We start from the raw sequence: 15,175 nt of genomic DNA, 5'->3' as shown, positions 1-15,175 counted from the left end.
GGAGGTGTGCCTTGATGATTGCCTATGGCTTTCCCATATATCTACAAGGATGATCTAAATAAATATTTTTTTTTATTTATATGTAAGAAATAGGTTTTATTTAGGTGTATTTTTTAAGGCCAAAAAGGCTGAGTGCTGGGGAACTTATGTATTTCTTATATAGTTTATGGTCCTTCCAACTGGTTGATTTTAAATTGTGTAAGCGTTTAACACTATGGGGGTTATTTACTAAAGGAAACTCCACTTTTGTACTGCAGGTGCACTTGGAAGTAAAGTCGCTGTAGATCCGAGGGGGACATGCAAGGAAAATAAAAAAAATAGTATTTTAGCTTGCACAAGATTGGTTGATAAAATCAGCAGAGCTTCCTCTCATTTCAGATCTACCCCTTAGATTTCGAGCGACTGCACTTCCAAGGACACTTGCAGTGCAAAGTGGATTTGCCTATATCTTTTGATGGGTTTGTTCCCACATGTGCCCTGTATGTCCCTGTAGCTTTAACGCTCAAATTGGCCAGGTCCCCATTCACCTTTTCAAAATACCTACTGTTTGTAGGTGTTAAATATACATGTAAAAAAGTTAGAATCATATTTGCCTTTACCGTCTCTTCTGCAAGGTTGGGAGTGATGTCACTGTCCTATCAGGAAGATTCCTGAGAACAGGTGAAATTTCATGTAAAGACACCCCAGTCCATTGCAAGAACATCTTATTGCAAGATTTCATCTGCTCTGTATTCTCCAAAATCCAGCTTGGATATTTGATATCATCCCCACCTAAGCATCAAAGGTGGAAGGTGGGGGAGAGGGAGGTAAAAACCCAGACATTTTTCTTTATAAGTACATTTTACAGCTACCAAGAAATGATTTGTGAATGGAGAGGGGGCAGTGTTAGCAGACCTTGCATTTTACTGCAAGGCTCATTTTAAGAAGATTTTATCTTTTTATATATTCCAATGTTAGTACTCTTATGTAATAACGACATTGTGCAGAAGCACCTTGATATTGACTGATTGATTTACCCAGGTATGCATGCATTTAACTGAGACGTCAGTTTCCAATGAAACATTACACATATGCTTTTATTAGATTGCTTTTATTGAGTTACATAGCTTTTAGGCACATTTGTGCCTTCATTTGGTAATTTGTTTTAACCATTTGTCTACTGGGGCAATTTTAATTTTTTTTTCATGTATATGTTAAAATCAGCTTTCTTTTTCCTGAAAATTAATAAAATGGTGGTTGCTACAATGCCGCATGATATTTGCCTTTATCAAATGCAAATTTTCAGGAGAAAATACACTTGAATACATTGTAGTGCACACAAACACAATATAATACCCAGTTTTTGAGTAAAATGTAAAAGTTAATGTTGCATCATGTAAAAAGATACCAAATGTGTCAAGATTTAAAATTGCACACATCTGTGATATGATGATCAGTTTCATCAGAAGCTTTCCTGTACCTGCTAGGGAAGCAGCATCAAAACTGTAAGTGACTAAATCCTTGTTGCCCCCAGCCTTATTTGTCACAGAGGTGGGGGAGGAACAGATGTTCCTCTTTCTCCTCTGTGTACAACTGACCCAACTGCTTACAGCAGTCCCAGGCTTTCTGGTTGAATGTGAGAGCCCAGGAACAAAGGCAGGCAGCAGCAACGGACCCGTCTGCTGAGTTCTGTAAAAGTGTTTGAGTACACTCCTAAGTGAAAATGTCCAAATTGGGCCCAAAGTGTCAATATTTTGTGTGGCCAGCATTATTTTCCAGCACTGCCTTAACACTTTTGGGGACGGAGTTCACCAGAGCTTCACAGGTTGCCACTGTCCTCGTCCACTCCTCCATGACGATATCACAGAGCTGGTGGATGTTAGATACCTTGCTTGCCTCCACCTTCCATTTGAGGTTGCCCCAAAAAAATGGTCAATAGGGTTTAGGTCTAGAGACATGCTTGGTCAGTCCACCACTTTTACCCTCAACTTCTTTAGCAAGGCAGTGGTCGTCTTGGAGGTGTGTTTGGAGTTGTTATGTTGGAATACTGCCCTGTGGCTCAGTCTCTGAAGGGAGGGGAGCATGCTCTGCTTCAGTATGTCACAGTATTAAAGAAAAACATTGTGACGTCAGAGGAAGGCGGGGTCACCTGTTTACGTCACCAAGTGGCCCCGCCCTCAGCTATATAAGCGCTGTCACCAAGAAGAAGCATCACTTGGCGGGAGCCTCCCATGGAGGTGGAGCTGGTGCATTTTTTACATTTTTTTTCTGCTCGTCGGGTGGCGTGATATAAGATGAATATACATCGCTGGATTTTTTTATTTTTCTATCTTTTAATAAAGGACTTGTCCCTAGGTGTCTCCTGATACAGTAATTAAATACAGTGAGTAAAATTAGAAAATACCTAAATAATTACCCTGCGACCATTCTCATAGTGTTCTGACACCTAAATAAAATAATGTATATCAAATAATAGTGCGCTACAATAAACTTTCTAATATAGTGCACAAACTCCTATAAAATATTGATACCAAGTGCATAAAGTGATAATGACAAATAAATTGTGCTAATAATAAACAAATAAATATGTAAATGTATTCAGTGACTATTGTGTAGATGTCTTTAAACACCAGTATTGGGGGTAGACATCACCCCTCCAGATTCAGAAATGGTTACCCAGATCACAATAGTCTCAGATTCTGAATGATAAAATGGTTCACAGGGAAGGAAGACAATTCCTCAGTGTATTTCAGCAGGAAAAACACTCCTGGCACCTTCCGACAGGCCTGAGCCCACCCCCCCCCCCCCCGAGCCTGACCACCAACATTCCCCAGGGTCCCACCCACTGTCTTCTCCACCAAATCTGCCCACTAGCCAGCCCACCAAGTCCTTCAGTGCCTCAGCCCCCCTCACACCTGTACGCTCTCAGCCCCTTCACACCTGTACGCGCTCAACTCCCCTCACACCTGTACACTCTCAGCCCCCTCACCTGTATACTCTCAGCTCCCTCACGCCTGTACGCTCTCAGCCCCCCTCACGCCTGTACGCTCTCAGCCCCCCTCATGCCTGTACGCTCTCAGCCCCCCTCACGCCTGTACGCTCTCAGCCCCCCTCACGCCTGTACGCTCTCAGCCCCCTCACACCTGTACACTCTCAGCCCCCTCCCACCTGTACGCTCTCAACCCCCCTCACACCTGTATGCTCTGAGCCCTCCTCACACCTGTACACTCTCAGGCCCTTCACACCTATACGTTCTCAGCCCCCCTCACATATGTATGCTCTCAGCCCCCCATGCTCCCAGCACCACTCACATGTGTATATATGACATGCATGTACACACACACAGGCATGTCAGGTATACACACACAAGACATGTACACACATAGGCGTGTATACACGCAGAGACATGTATACACTCACAGGCATGTACACACTCACAGGCATGTACACACGCAGGCATTTACACACACGGACACATGTACACACACATGCATGTACACAGTCACACATACAGCCCCCCCCTGCACAACAGCCCTCTCAGTCCCCTCACACCTGTACGCTCTCAGTCCCCTCACACCTGTACGCTCTCAGCCCCCCTCTCACCTGTACGGTCTCAGCCCCCCTCTCACCTGAATGCTCTCAGCCCCCTCTCACCTGAACGCGCTCAGCCCCCCTCACACCTGTACATTCTCAGCCCCCCTCACACCTGTACGCTATCAGCCCCCCTCACACCTGTACGCTCTCAGCCCCCCTCACACCTGTACGCTCTCAGCCCCCCTTACACCTGTACGCTCTCAGCCCCCTCACACCTGTACGCTCTCAGCTCCCCTCACACCTGTACGCTCTCAGCCCCCTCACACCTGTACACTCTCAGCCCCTTCACACCTGTACGCTCTCAGCCCCCTCACACGTGTACGCTCTCAGCCCCCCTCCTACCTGTACACTCTCAGCTCCCCTCATACCTGTACACTCTCAGCCCCTCTCACACCTGTACGCTCTCAGCCCCCCTCACACATGTACGCTCTCAGCCCCCTCACACCTGTATGCTCCCAGCACCACTCACATGTGTATATATGGCATGCACGTACACACACACAGGCATGTATACACACACAAGACATGTACAGATATAGAGACATGTACAGAGACATGTACACAAACAGGCATGTATACACTCACAGGCATGTAGACACACAAGACATGCACACACACAGGCATGTATACACACAGAGACATGTACACACACAGGCATGTACACAGTCACACACACAGCCCCCCCCCCCCCCTGCAAAACAGCTCTTACTTGTTAGATGGTCCTAGTCCCAGCTCTTGATTCCACATGCAGAGGGGTGCACATGCAGGAAATGGCCAGAGGTGGCAGCAAAGAACCCGATGTCAGCTCATGACAGAGCAGCAGCCTGCCAACTCACACACATACAGGAGCATCCATGGAGCTCCTCTGCACCTGCCCCTGCCTTCTTACATCCCTGACAGTCAGCCGGGCCCGTCCAGATCCTTGGGCCCCTTACAAGTGTATGGGCTGTACCCCACTGATGGCGGCCCTGATGGAGAGCATTGCATTTAATGAGTCAAACAGCCTATAGACTTGCATTGTAAGAAGGAATAGTAAAGCATAACCTTTGCATGTCACTTCAAAGCAGAACCTGCATATTTAATGAGTAAATATGGCTGTCCCAGCTACATATATCATTTCAAGGTATACACAGAAATGTTTGTATTTTTTTTTTATAATAATATATATTATTCATATTAATTAAGTTAATTTCTTTTACATTAATATCTAACATATTTGTCAAGATTATACACCACTTTTAAAAACACATTCTACTTTTTTTTGTTTTGTTTTTGTTTTTTATTGGGGGTGTAAGGTAGAAAATACTTGTGAATATCTACCTTTCTGAATAGAATCACCTGAAATTCTAGCAAGAGTAAATTTAATAGGCCCATGTGATTGTATTAAGAAAGACAGACACCTTCCAGAGAAGAATATTTAGTAGTTTATGGAGCAGTTTATAAAGGAGCGTCTGGAGAGAGTTCCAGGTCAGAAATAAAAAGCAGTCATTGGCATAAAAGTACACAGACCCACATATGCCTATAAAACAAATGCATGTAGACGTTTTTAAACACAATAATGCATAAAAGTTATATTTATATATTGTCAGTACTGTTAACAAATTGGGTTCAAGGATATGCTGTCTACAGGCCGCAGTAAATTTAAATAAATACATTGTTGAATATACCTAGCCAGCAAGTTATAGTACAGTCAGTCACTTGTCTCTTCAAAAGAACTACTACTTGTATAGTTTACGTTGCCTTTTATTTTTTACATAACAAAACACTTATATATTCTTTACTGTAAACCATAACCTAACCCCTGACTGTTGAAAGAAAAATCCTTTTAAGTTTTTTGTAGTAGGGTTAGGAGATTAAATCTTTTCAACACCTCCGTTCTGGTGCTTTTCCACAGTAGCATGGGGTGTGTCAGGTAATAGGTTCACAAACTTTGTCCACAAAGGAATGCCTGAGAAAGTCAATATCACCTAATGAGTTTGAAAAAAAGCATTTGTGCATAAAATGTAATTTGTTGTCTATTTGACAACTGCGAGTATGCACTAATGGCATTCTGAACCTCAGCTCTGTTAGCGTGTTTTTTTTTATTTTTAATTTTTTTTTAGAAAATGTGTGTGGCTGAGAACTACTATGTACACTGAGATTATTGATGTCTGTTATGCCCCATACACACGGTCGGACATTCCAATCACAAAATCCGTCTGATTTTTTCCGACAGATTTTGGCCGAAATTAGTCTTGCATACACACGGTTGCACAAAGTTGTCGGAAAATCCGATCGTTCAGAACTAGGTGAAGTTCGTAACGTACGACGGGACTACGTAGAGGCCAGTAGCTAATAGACTGCGTGGCACTTTGTGCGTCGGAATTCTCTACACATGATCGGAAAAAGTCACATCGAATTTTGTTGTCGGAAAATTTTAAATCCAGCTCACAAACTTTTTCTGTCGGAAATTCAGACAGAAAAAGTCCGATAGAGCCCACACACGATCGGATTTTCAGACAACATAATCCAATCAGACTTTTTCCGTCTGAATTTCCGATCGTATGTATGGGGCATAACTCTGTGGGGCTCAGTGTTGATCTTATTTATCAAGGTGCCTGAAATCAAAACTGTCTGGGTTGCTTCATCACATCTCATCAAATTCCTACTTGTCACTTAGAGAGTGAAAGTTTGAAATACCACAAACAACTTTAGTTTCATATATTTCACATCATATCTGATTAAGTATGTAATATAAGTGTATGCAAAGCCAATGCATTTTCTAGTTTTGGATAGTGTCAGGTATTATTAGAAGCAGGGTGGATTTGATTTAAATCAGGTTGATTTAAAACATGATTTAAATCACTAGTAAAAAGGCTTGATTTAAATCGTAGTTTTTAGAGAGCAACTGTCATCTCTGTCCCCCAGCGGCTCCTCCTCTTACCCGCTGTTGACTCACCAACAGTCCCATTCACTTTAATGGGACAGCTGGTGATGTGGCAGTGACACAACAAGGTGAGGGACGTTGCAGCAGCAGGTAAGTGGATGCCCGCTAACAGGCGCTGCCATGATGGATCTGAAATGACAGGTGCTCTTTAAATGTAAGGACTTAGTCTTGCTGGTAGTTAGAATCTATAATACTTGCAAACAAAATGAAGGTTTCCTATTTAGAATAATAAGCTGTCGGGTTAGTAAAACAGTGACATCGGAACCGATTCAAACGTACAGTTTGATAGATTTGCAATGGGATAAAGGACTATTCCTGAACTTTGGTTTCTCTCATGGTTACTGTGACATTGTGTGAATGCATCAATGCAGTGCATGTTATCTCAGCTTGTAGAGCTTGGATTCACTGAATGAGTTTACCAAAAATGTAAATATTTACAGCCTCATGCTGCATAACTAAGCTCCATTTCATGCTGAATAAACTAAATTATTAATGTATCTTAAATAGAAAACTATCTTTAGATTTTTACTCTAAAGACCTTTTTCAAAAAAATGAAAAAAATCCAAAAATCTATTTAAATAAAAAATAAAATCTGATTTAAATCAAACACATCTGATTTGTTTGATTTTTTTTTAAATGATGGATTTACAGTATCTCAAAAAGTGGGTACATCCCTCACATTTTGTAAATATTTTATCATATCTTTCCATGTGACAAAATGGAAGCAATTACACTTTACTACAATGTAAAGTAGTGAGTGCACAGCTTGTATAACAGTGTGCATTTGCTGTCCCCTCAAAATAACTCAACACACATCCATTAATGTCTAAACCACTGGCAACAAAAGTGAGTACACCCCAAAGTGAAAATGTCCAAATTGGGTACAATTAGCCATTTTCCCTCCCCGGTGTCATGTAACTTGTTAGTGTTACATGGTCTCAGTTGTGACTAGGGTACAGGTGTGTTAAATTTGGTGTTATCATTCTCCCTCTCTCATACTGTTCATTGGTAGTTCAACATGGCACCTCATGGCAAAGAACTCTCTGAGGATGTGAAAAAAAGAATTGTTGCTCTACATAAAGATGGCCTAGACTATAAGAAGATCGCCAAGACCCTGAAACTGAGCTGCAGTATGGTGGCCAAGACCATACAGTGGTTTAACAGGACAGGTTCCGCTCAGAACAGGCCTCACCACAGTCGACCAAAGAAGTTGAGTGCATGTGCTCTACGTCATAACCAGAGGTTGTCTTTGGGGGAAAAAAAGAGTACTGTGAGCATTGCTGCAGAGGTTGAAGGGGTGGGGGGGTCAGCCTGTCAGTGCTCAGGCTGAATGCGCCCACTAAATTTAATTGGTCTGCATGGCTGTCGGCACCAGAAGGATGATGCACAAGAAAGCCCGTAAACAGATCGCTGAAGACAAGCAGACTAAGGACATGGATTACTGGAGCCATGTCCTGTGGTCTGATGTGACAAAGATACAATTATTCGGCTCAGATGGTGTCAAGTGTGTGTGGCGGCAACCAGGTGAGGATTACAAAGACAATTGTGTAGAAAAACTGAAAAAGGAAAGTTATGGGACTTTAAATGAGGAATGAATATGTATTTAGAATACTTTATGATACCTCAAAGTAAATTCATTATCACCGTCCCTGTCATTTATTTTACTGGATTATATGGCAACTTTCTATGGCTACACAGATCTTCCCATACAGGGACGGTGATAATGAATTTACTTTGAGGTATCATAATGTATTCTAAATACATATTCATTCCTCATTTAAAGTCCCACAACTTTCCCTTTTCTGTCTTTCTATATAACAGGGATGGAGGCATGTTTATGTTAATGTTGGGATCTGAACAGGCCACATGTTGTTTGTCGTAAAGACAATTGTGTCTTGCCTACAGTCAAGCATGATGGTGGGAGTGTCATGGTCTGGGGCTGCATGAGTGCTGCTGGCACTGGGGAGCTACAGTTCATTGAGGAAAAGATGAATGCCAACCTGTACTGTGACATACTGAAGCAGAGCATGATCCCCTCCCTTCAAGGACTGGGCCATAGGGCAGTATGCCAACATGATAACAACCCCAAACACACCTCCAAATGACCACTGCCTTGCTAAAGAAGCTGAGGGCAAAGGTGATGGAGTGGCCAAGCATGTCTCCAGACCTAAACCGTATTGATTTTCAAAGAATATCCCAAACAGATAGGGACAAGAAAGATGAGGCTCACTGAGAAGCAAATCACATTGAATCTTTAGTCAAAGTTGCTATTTATTCATAAATATATAAGAATCACAAAAACAGTGTCAAAAACCCTATTGAGCATCTGTGGGGCATCTTTAAACGGAAGGTAGAGAAGCACAAGGTCTCTAACATCCACCAGCTCCATGATGTCGTCATAGAGGAGTGGAAGAGGACTCCAGTGGCAACCTGAGAAGCTCTGGTGAACTCCATGCACAAGAGAGTTAAGGCAGTGCTGGAAAATAATGGTGGCCACACAAAATATTAACACTTTGGGTTCAATTTGGACATTTTCACTTAGCAGTGTACTCACTTTTGTTGCCAGCGGTTTAGAGATTAATGGCTGTGTTGAGGGGACAGCAAATTTACACTGTTATACAATCTGTACTCTCACTATTTTACATTGTAGCAAAGTGTCATTTCTTCAGTGTTGTCACATGAAAATATATAAATAAAATATTTACAAAAATGTGAAGGGTGTGCTCACTTTTGTGAGATAATGTATATCCACCCTGATTAGAGGTATTAGGACCCCTGTCACATTTTCATTGCTGTCTGTGTCCCCACTAGGCTTTCTGCTTGTCCTGGTGCCTATTATTACTGAGGTGGTGATGGGAAATCCAAAATCTTAAGAGTTGGCACCACCACAGGAAGAGAGAATGAATCTTCTAAGGAGGACACCTGTTTTGATGACAACCATCTAAGAAGAGAATTTCCTCTTTGTAACGATTTCTACTCAAATTTACATTTGCTTGAACACACTGGGCACAGACAGCAACTAATGACAGAAGATGTAACCTTTATCTATTCTATCCAAAACTAAAAAAAAGTCTGTCTTTAAAGTGGAAGTAAACCCATCGATTTAAACAGTTAAAAAAAAATAGGCATGCCAGGAATGCTAACTGCACATTGGCTGTGCGCTCAGCCAAATTATCAAACCATCCAATGGCTGGTGTCATAACGAATCACATGTGCAGCACCATAGCAGTTGAAGATTAAACAGAGGCAAAGATGGTAGCTTCCTTGGCTGAAAACGTTAGGGGAGTTTACTTCCACTTTAAAGTGGTCTTAGACATAAGTATTTACATATTCTTTAGAAGTAACTGACCTCTGTAGCTGGAAGCACTGGCTTACTGGGCACATATAGCCTCTTCCTGCCCAGGCCAATTTTCAGCTTTCAGCGCTGTCGCTCTTTGAATGACAATTGCTCGGTCATGCTACACTATACCCATATCAAATGTTTATATATTTTTTTCACACAAATTGCAGTTGTCTAGAAAACTGAAACTGAAAATAGTTGACGCTCACAAAGCTGGAGAAGGCTATAAGAAGATAGCAAAGCGTTTTCAAATGTCAATATCCTCTGTTCGGAATGTAATTAAGAAATGGCAGTCATCAGGAACAGTGGAAGTTAAAGCAAGATCTGGAAAACCAAGAAAAATAGACAGAACAGCTCGCAGTATTGTGAGAAAGGCAATTCAAAACCCACGTTTGACTGCACGATCCCTCCAGAAAGATCTGGCAGATACACTAAAGATCTGCCAGAAAGATCTAGGTGATACACAATTCCACTATAAAGAGATATTTGTACAAATATGGTCTTCATGGAAGAGTCATCAGAAGAAAACCTATTCTATGTCCTCACCACAAAAATCAGCGTTTTGAACTTTGCAAATGAACATGGGGGTGGATCAATCATGCTTTGGGGTTGTTTTGCAGCCAGTGGCACAGAGAACATTTCAGAAGTAGAAGGAAAAATGGATTCAATACAATTTCAGCAAATTTTGGATGGTAACTTGATGCTATCTGTGAAAAAGCTGAAGTTAAAGAGGATGGCTTCTACAAATGGATAATGATCCTAAACACACCTCAAAATCCACGGGGGATTACATCAAGAGGCGTAAACTGAAGGTTTTGCCATGGCCTTCAAAATCTCCTGACCTCAACATTATTGAAAATCTATGGATAGACCTTAAAAGAGCAGTGCGTAACAGACAGCCCAGAAATCTCAAAGAACTGGAACACTTTTGCAAGGAAGAATGGGCAAAGATACCTCAAACAAGAACTGAAAGACTCTTGGTTGGCAAAAAAAAGCATTTACAAGCTGTGATACTTGCCAAAGGGGGCAGTACAAGATATTAACTCTGCAGGGTTCACAAACTTTTGCAGACACCATTTTTTTGTTTTCTGTAATTTTGAAAGTGTAAATTATGGAAATAAAATCTAACTTTTTTTGACATATAAGAATGTATAATCTGTAATTTGATGCCATTTGGAGATTTTTCCATCTTTCCTTGGCTTCGTTATGCACATCAATACACATTTTTACCTGGGGTGCCCAAACTTTCGATCCCCACTGTAGATCAGTGAAAACTAATCCCACGGGGTTACCAGTGTATCTGTTCCGTATGTCAGTGGATCCATTGTTCTTGACACAAAGTTGACTAACTTCATGTGGAATCTGGACGCTAGAAGATCTATGTCCAGAGTCCCCCATCTTTGGCAAGAGACCATTCCCCTGGGAATAACTGCTGGCGACTTAGATAGTCCTGACAATTTTCTACTCCCGGAATCAAAACTGCAGATAGGGATGAGACATTCCTTTCTGCCCAAGTTAGGATATGGTTCACCTCTCTCTGAACTGAGAGACTCTTGGTGCCCCCTGGTGATAGATATAGGCCACATCCGTGGCATTGTCAGATTAAATCCGGACTGGATAATTCTTTAACGTGGAGTTCCAGGTTTTCAGAGCCAGATACACTGCCTGAATCTCTAGGATGTTGATGGGCAGGGCTCTTTCGAGTTTTGACCACTGTCCCTAGACAGTCATCTTCTCTAGTACCACTCCCCTGCCTGAGAGGCTAGCATCGGTCGTTACTACTTTCCAGATTATTGGTCTGAAGGATTTCCCTTTCAGCAAATTCTGTCTTCGTAACCACCAGCTGAGGTTTTGGGACACTCTTGGGGTCAGCTGCATTGGCAGGTCCAAAGCTTGGATCGTCTTGTTCCATGCAGAGGAGATTCTGTTTTGTAACAGTCTTGAATGGAACTGGGCATAAGGGACTGCTTCGAATGAAGCTACCATCTTTCCTAACAACCTCATGCAAAGGCAAATTGAAGGATTTGTTTTTGGCCTGACCATCCGTACCAGCTCTCATATGGAGCCGATCTTTGCTGGCGGCAATCTTACTGGTTTTAAGGAAGACTTCTCCAGATTGAGGATCCAACCAAGACTTTCCAGGTAACTGGTTGTAATGCGTATGCTTTGCTTTAATCGAGTCACTGACTGGTCTATTAACAATAGATCGTCTAGGTATGCCAACACTGTTATGCCCTGTGCCTTCAGTGTCCTCAACCTGGCTAGAGGTGGGGCCAGTATTTTTGTGAATACCCATGGTGCTGTAGCTAGCCTGAAGGGTGAGGCCGCAAACTGAAAGTGCCGGCAATGTTTGACTCGAACATTGCCAGTTCACCTGTTCGGCGAACAGTGAACAATTTGGGGTGTTTGCGGCAAATTCGAAAAGCCGCGGAACACCCTGTACAAGTCTAAGGCCGCGTACACACGGGTAGATTGTCTGGCCAACTAAGTCCGTCAGACAATCCGACAGACAGTCCGTCCTACTTTTGAATGAACGGACTTGACCACACACGACGAACAGACAGTCCGCTGAAAGCTTACGCGATGACGTGTGCAGCACGTACGACGGGACTAGAAATACGACGTCCAATACACTGCAATGCAACCTTTCGCCGTGTAAATCCTTTCTGAGCATGCGCCATACTTAGTCCGTCCAACTTGCCTACTCACGAGCAGACTGTCCGCTGAAACCAAGTTTGGACGGACTGTATTACGGAAATTCCGAAAGACTTAGTCCGCCAGACTGTCCACTGAAAAAGTCCGCTGAAGCCCACACACGAGCGGATTGTCCTCTGAAACACGTTTCAGCAGACTAAGTTGGACGGACAATCCTCTCGTGTGTACGCGGCCTAAGGGAGAAATTGAAAGTGCTAACTTTAAAGGCTAATATGCAAGTTATTGTCCTAAAAAGTGTTTGGGGACCTGGGTTCTGCCCAAGGGGATATGTATCATTGCAAAAAAAAGTTTTAAAAATTGACAGTTTTTCGGGAGCAGTGATTTTAATAATGTTTAAAGTGAAACAATGAAAGTGTAATATTCCTTTAAATTTCGTACCTGGGGGGTGTCTATAGTATGCTTGTGAAGGGGTGCATGTTTCCCTTGCTTAGAACTGTCTCTGTACAAAGTGTCATTTCTGCAGGAAAAAAAGTAATTTAAAATCACTCGCGGCTATAATGAATTGTCGGCTCCCGGTAATACAGAAAACAGTCATTGAAAGTCATTGATTAAAAAAAAAAAAAGCGTGGGGTTCCCCCAAATTCAATTACCAGGCCCTTCAGGTCTGGTATGGATATTAAGGGGAACCCACGTCAAATAAAAAAAAATGATCTGGAGTCCCCCCTAAATATCCATACCAGACCCTTCAGGTGTGGTATGGATTTTAAGGGGAACTCCACGCCAAATGAAAAAAAATGGCGTGGAATTCCCCCTAAAAATCCATACCAGACCCTTTATCCAAGCACACAACCTGGCAGGCCGCAGGAAAAGAGGGGTGGACGAGAGAGCGCCCCCCCTCCTGAACCGTACCAGGCCACATGTCCTCAACATTGGGAGGATGCTTTGGGGGTCTGTGACACTTTGCAACAGTGTGTGTGTCTTTTTTAACATTCTTTTACACTTTCTTTGTGAAATGTTAGGGGTACTTTTGTATCCCCTTACCATTTCAAACAGGGTGGCCGGGATCTGGGGGTCCCCTTGTTAAAGGGGGCTTCCAGATTCTGATAAGCCCCCGCCTGCAGACCCCCACAACCACTGGCCAGGGTTATGGGGATGAGGCCCTTGTCCTCATCAACATGGGGACAAGGTGCTTTGAGGGGTCACAGACCCCCAAAGTATCCTCCCAATATTGAGGGCATGTGGCCTGGTACGGTTCAGGAGGGGGGGGCGCTCTCTCGCCCCTATTTTCCTGCGGCCTGCCAGGTTGTGTGCTCGGATAAAGGGTCTGGTATGGATTTTTAGGGGGAACTCCACGCCATTTTTTTTTTTTTTTATTTGGCGTGGAGTTCCCTTAAAATCCATACCAGACCTGAAGGGTCTGGTATGGATATTTAGGGGGAACTCCACGTCATTTAAAAAAAAAATTTAATGCGGGGTTCCCCTTAATATCCATACCAGACCTGAAGGGCCTGGTAATTGAATTTGGGGGAACCCCACGCTTTTTTTTTTATCAATGACTTTCAATGACTGTTCTCTGTATTACGGTGAGCCGACAATTCATTATAGCCGTGATATATATATTAGATATTAGATATATATTTTTGGGGGATATTTATTATAACAAAAAGTAAAAAATAATGCGTTTTTTTCAAAATTGTCGCTCTATTTTTGTTTATAGCGCAAAAAATAAAAACCGCAGGGGTGATCAAATACCACCAAAAGAAAGCTCTATTTGTGGGTAAAAAAGGACATCAATTTTGTTTGGGTACAACGTTGCACGACTGCGCTATTGACAGTTAAAGCGACGCAGTGGCGTCTATAGTGCCGAATATAGAAGAGACTTTTCATGGATATAATATTCCAAATCACTATTCAGTCTATTGCTGGCTATTATGCTCTGGCCATGCCATGTATGCATTAACTAGGTCATAAAGCTAAAAAGACCACTTTATTTCAAGAGAGGCTTTTAGCATGGGGGCTGCCATATTTTAAAGTTTAAATTTTCAGTTACAAATCCTGGCCATAGATGGTTTGAATCTTTACCGGTTCAGCAGGGATTGGCCAAGACACGAACCATCTATGGGCAGGCTGATTGTACAACCAGCATGTCTGATTTCTACATGTGATTACTGCCACCGGCTACAGCAGGACCGCACACCCCATCTGCCATGGTTGCAGGAAAGAAAATTGCATCAAAAATGGCATTTAGAGTATGTTCAAAGTCTTTATTTATTGTGGTACCCAAATAGCACATATGTATCTTTAATTACTCTTTTTTTTGGGAATCTGAATTATGCCAGTAAGCAGGTGTTACTGCCCAAATGTTTAGGTTAGATAAGTGCTACCCAAGACAAGCAATGATGGAAAACAATGTGTTGAATTTAGAGAAAAAGAAAATATATTGTCACAAAAAAGCTCTGCAACACTTGCAGTTATTCCTGTCACAGATAACAGGATCACTTGTTATTGATAGAGGGTGATCACAACACTCACATCATGCTCTGTAAATTGCACAGTTTTGCTAATTAAGACCTCTGTTCTAACAAAAAAATAAAAAACTTCAACACATACAAAATAAAATCTGAGGACCATAAATAGGGTACTTATAATTAAACACTTTCAGATAGGTTGTTAAAGTCTTT

At 42.3% G+C, this 15,175-nt stretch overlaps 1 protein-coding gene across 1 annotated transcript in view; it reads right to left on the bottom strand.

The window, feature by feature from the left end:
- RPH3A (rabphilin 3A) overlaps positions 1-15,175 on the bottom strand; it is a 396,706-nt gene that overhangs the window by 50,491 nt on the left and 331,040 nt on the right. The gene's annotated exons all lie outside the window — the stretch shown is intronic.

Source organism: Lithobates pipiens, unplaced genomic scaffold, assembly GCF_037356315.1.
Source record: "Lithobates pipiens isolate NorthernLeopardFrog02 unplaced genomic scaffold, aLitPip1_a1.2 Scaffold_3, whole genome shotgun sequence".
Lineage (NCBI taxonomy): Eukaryota > Metazoa > Chordata > Amphibia > Anura > Ranidae > Lithobates > Lithobates pipiens.
Note: the sequence above shows the minus strand (reverse complement) of the source record. Positions and strands in the feature narration are given on the sequence as shown.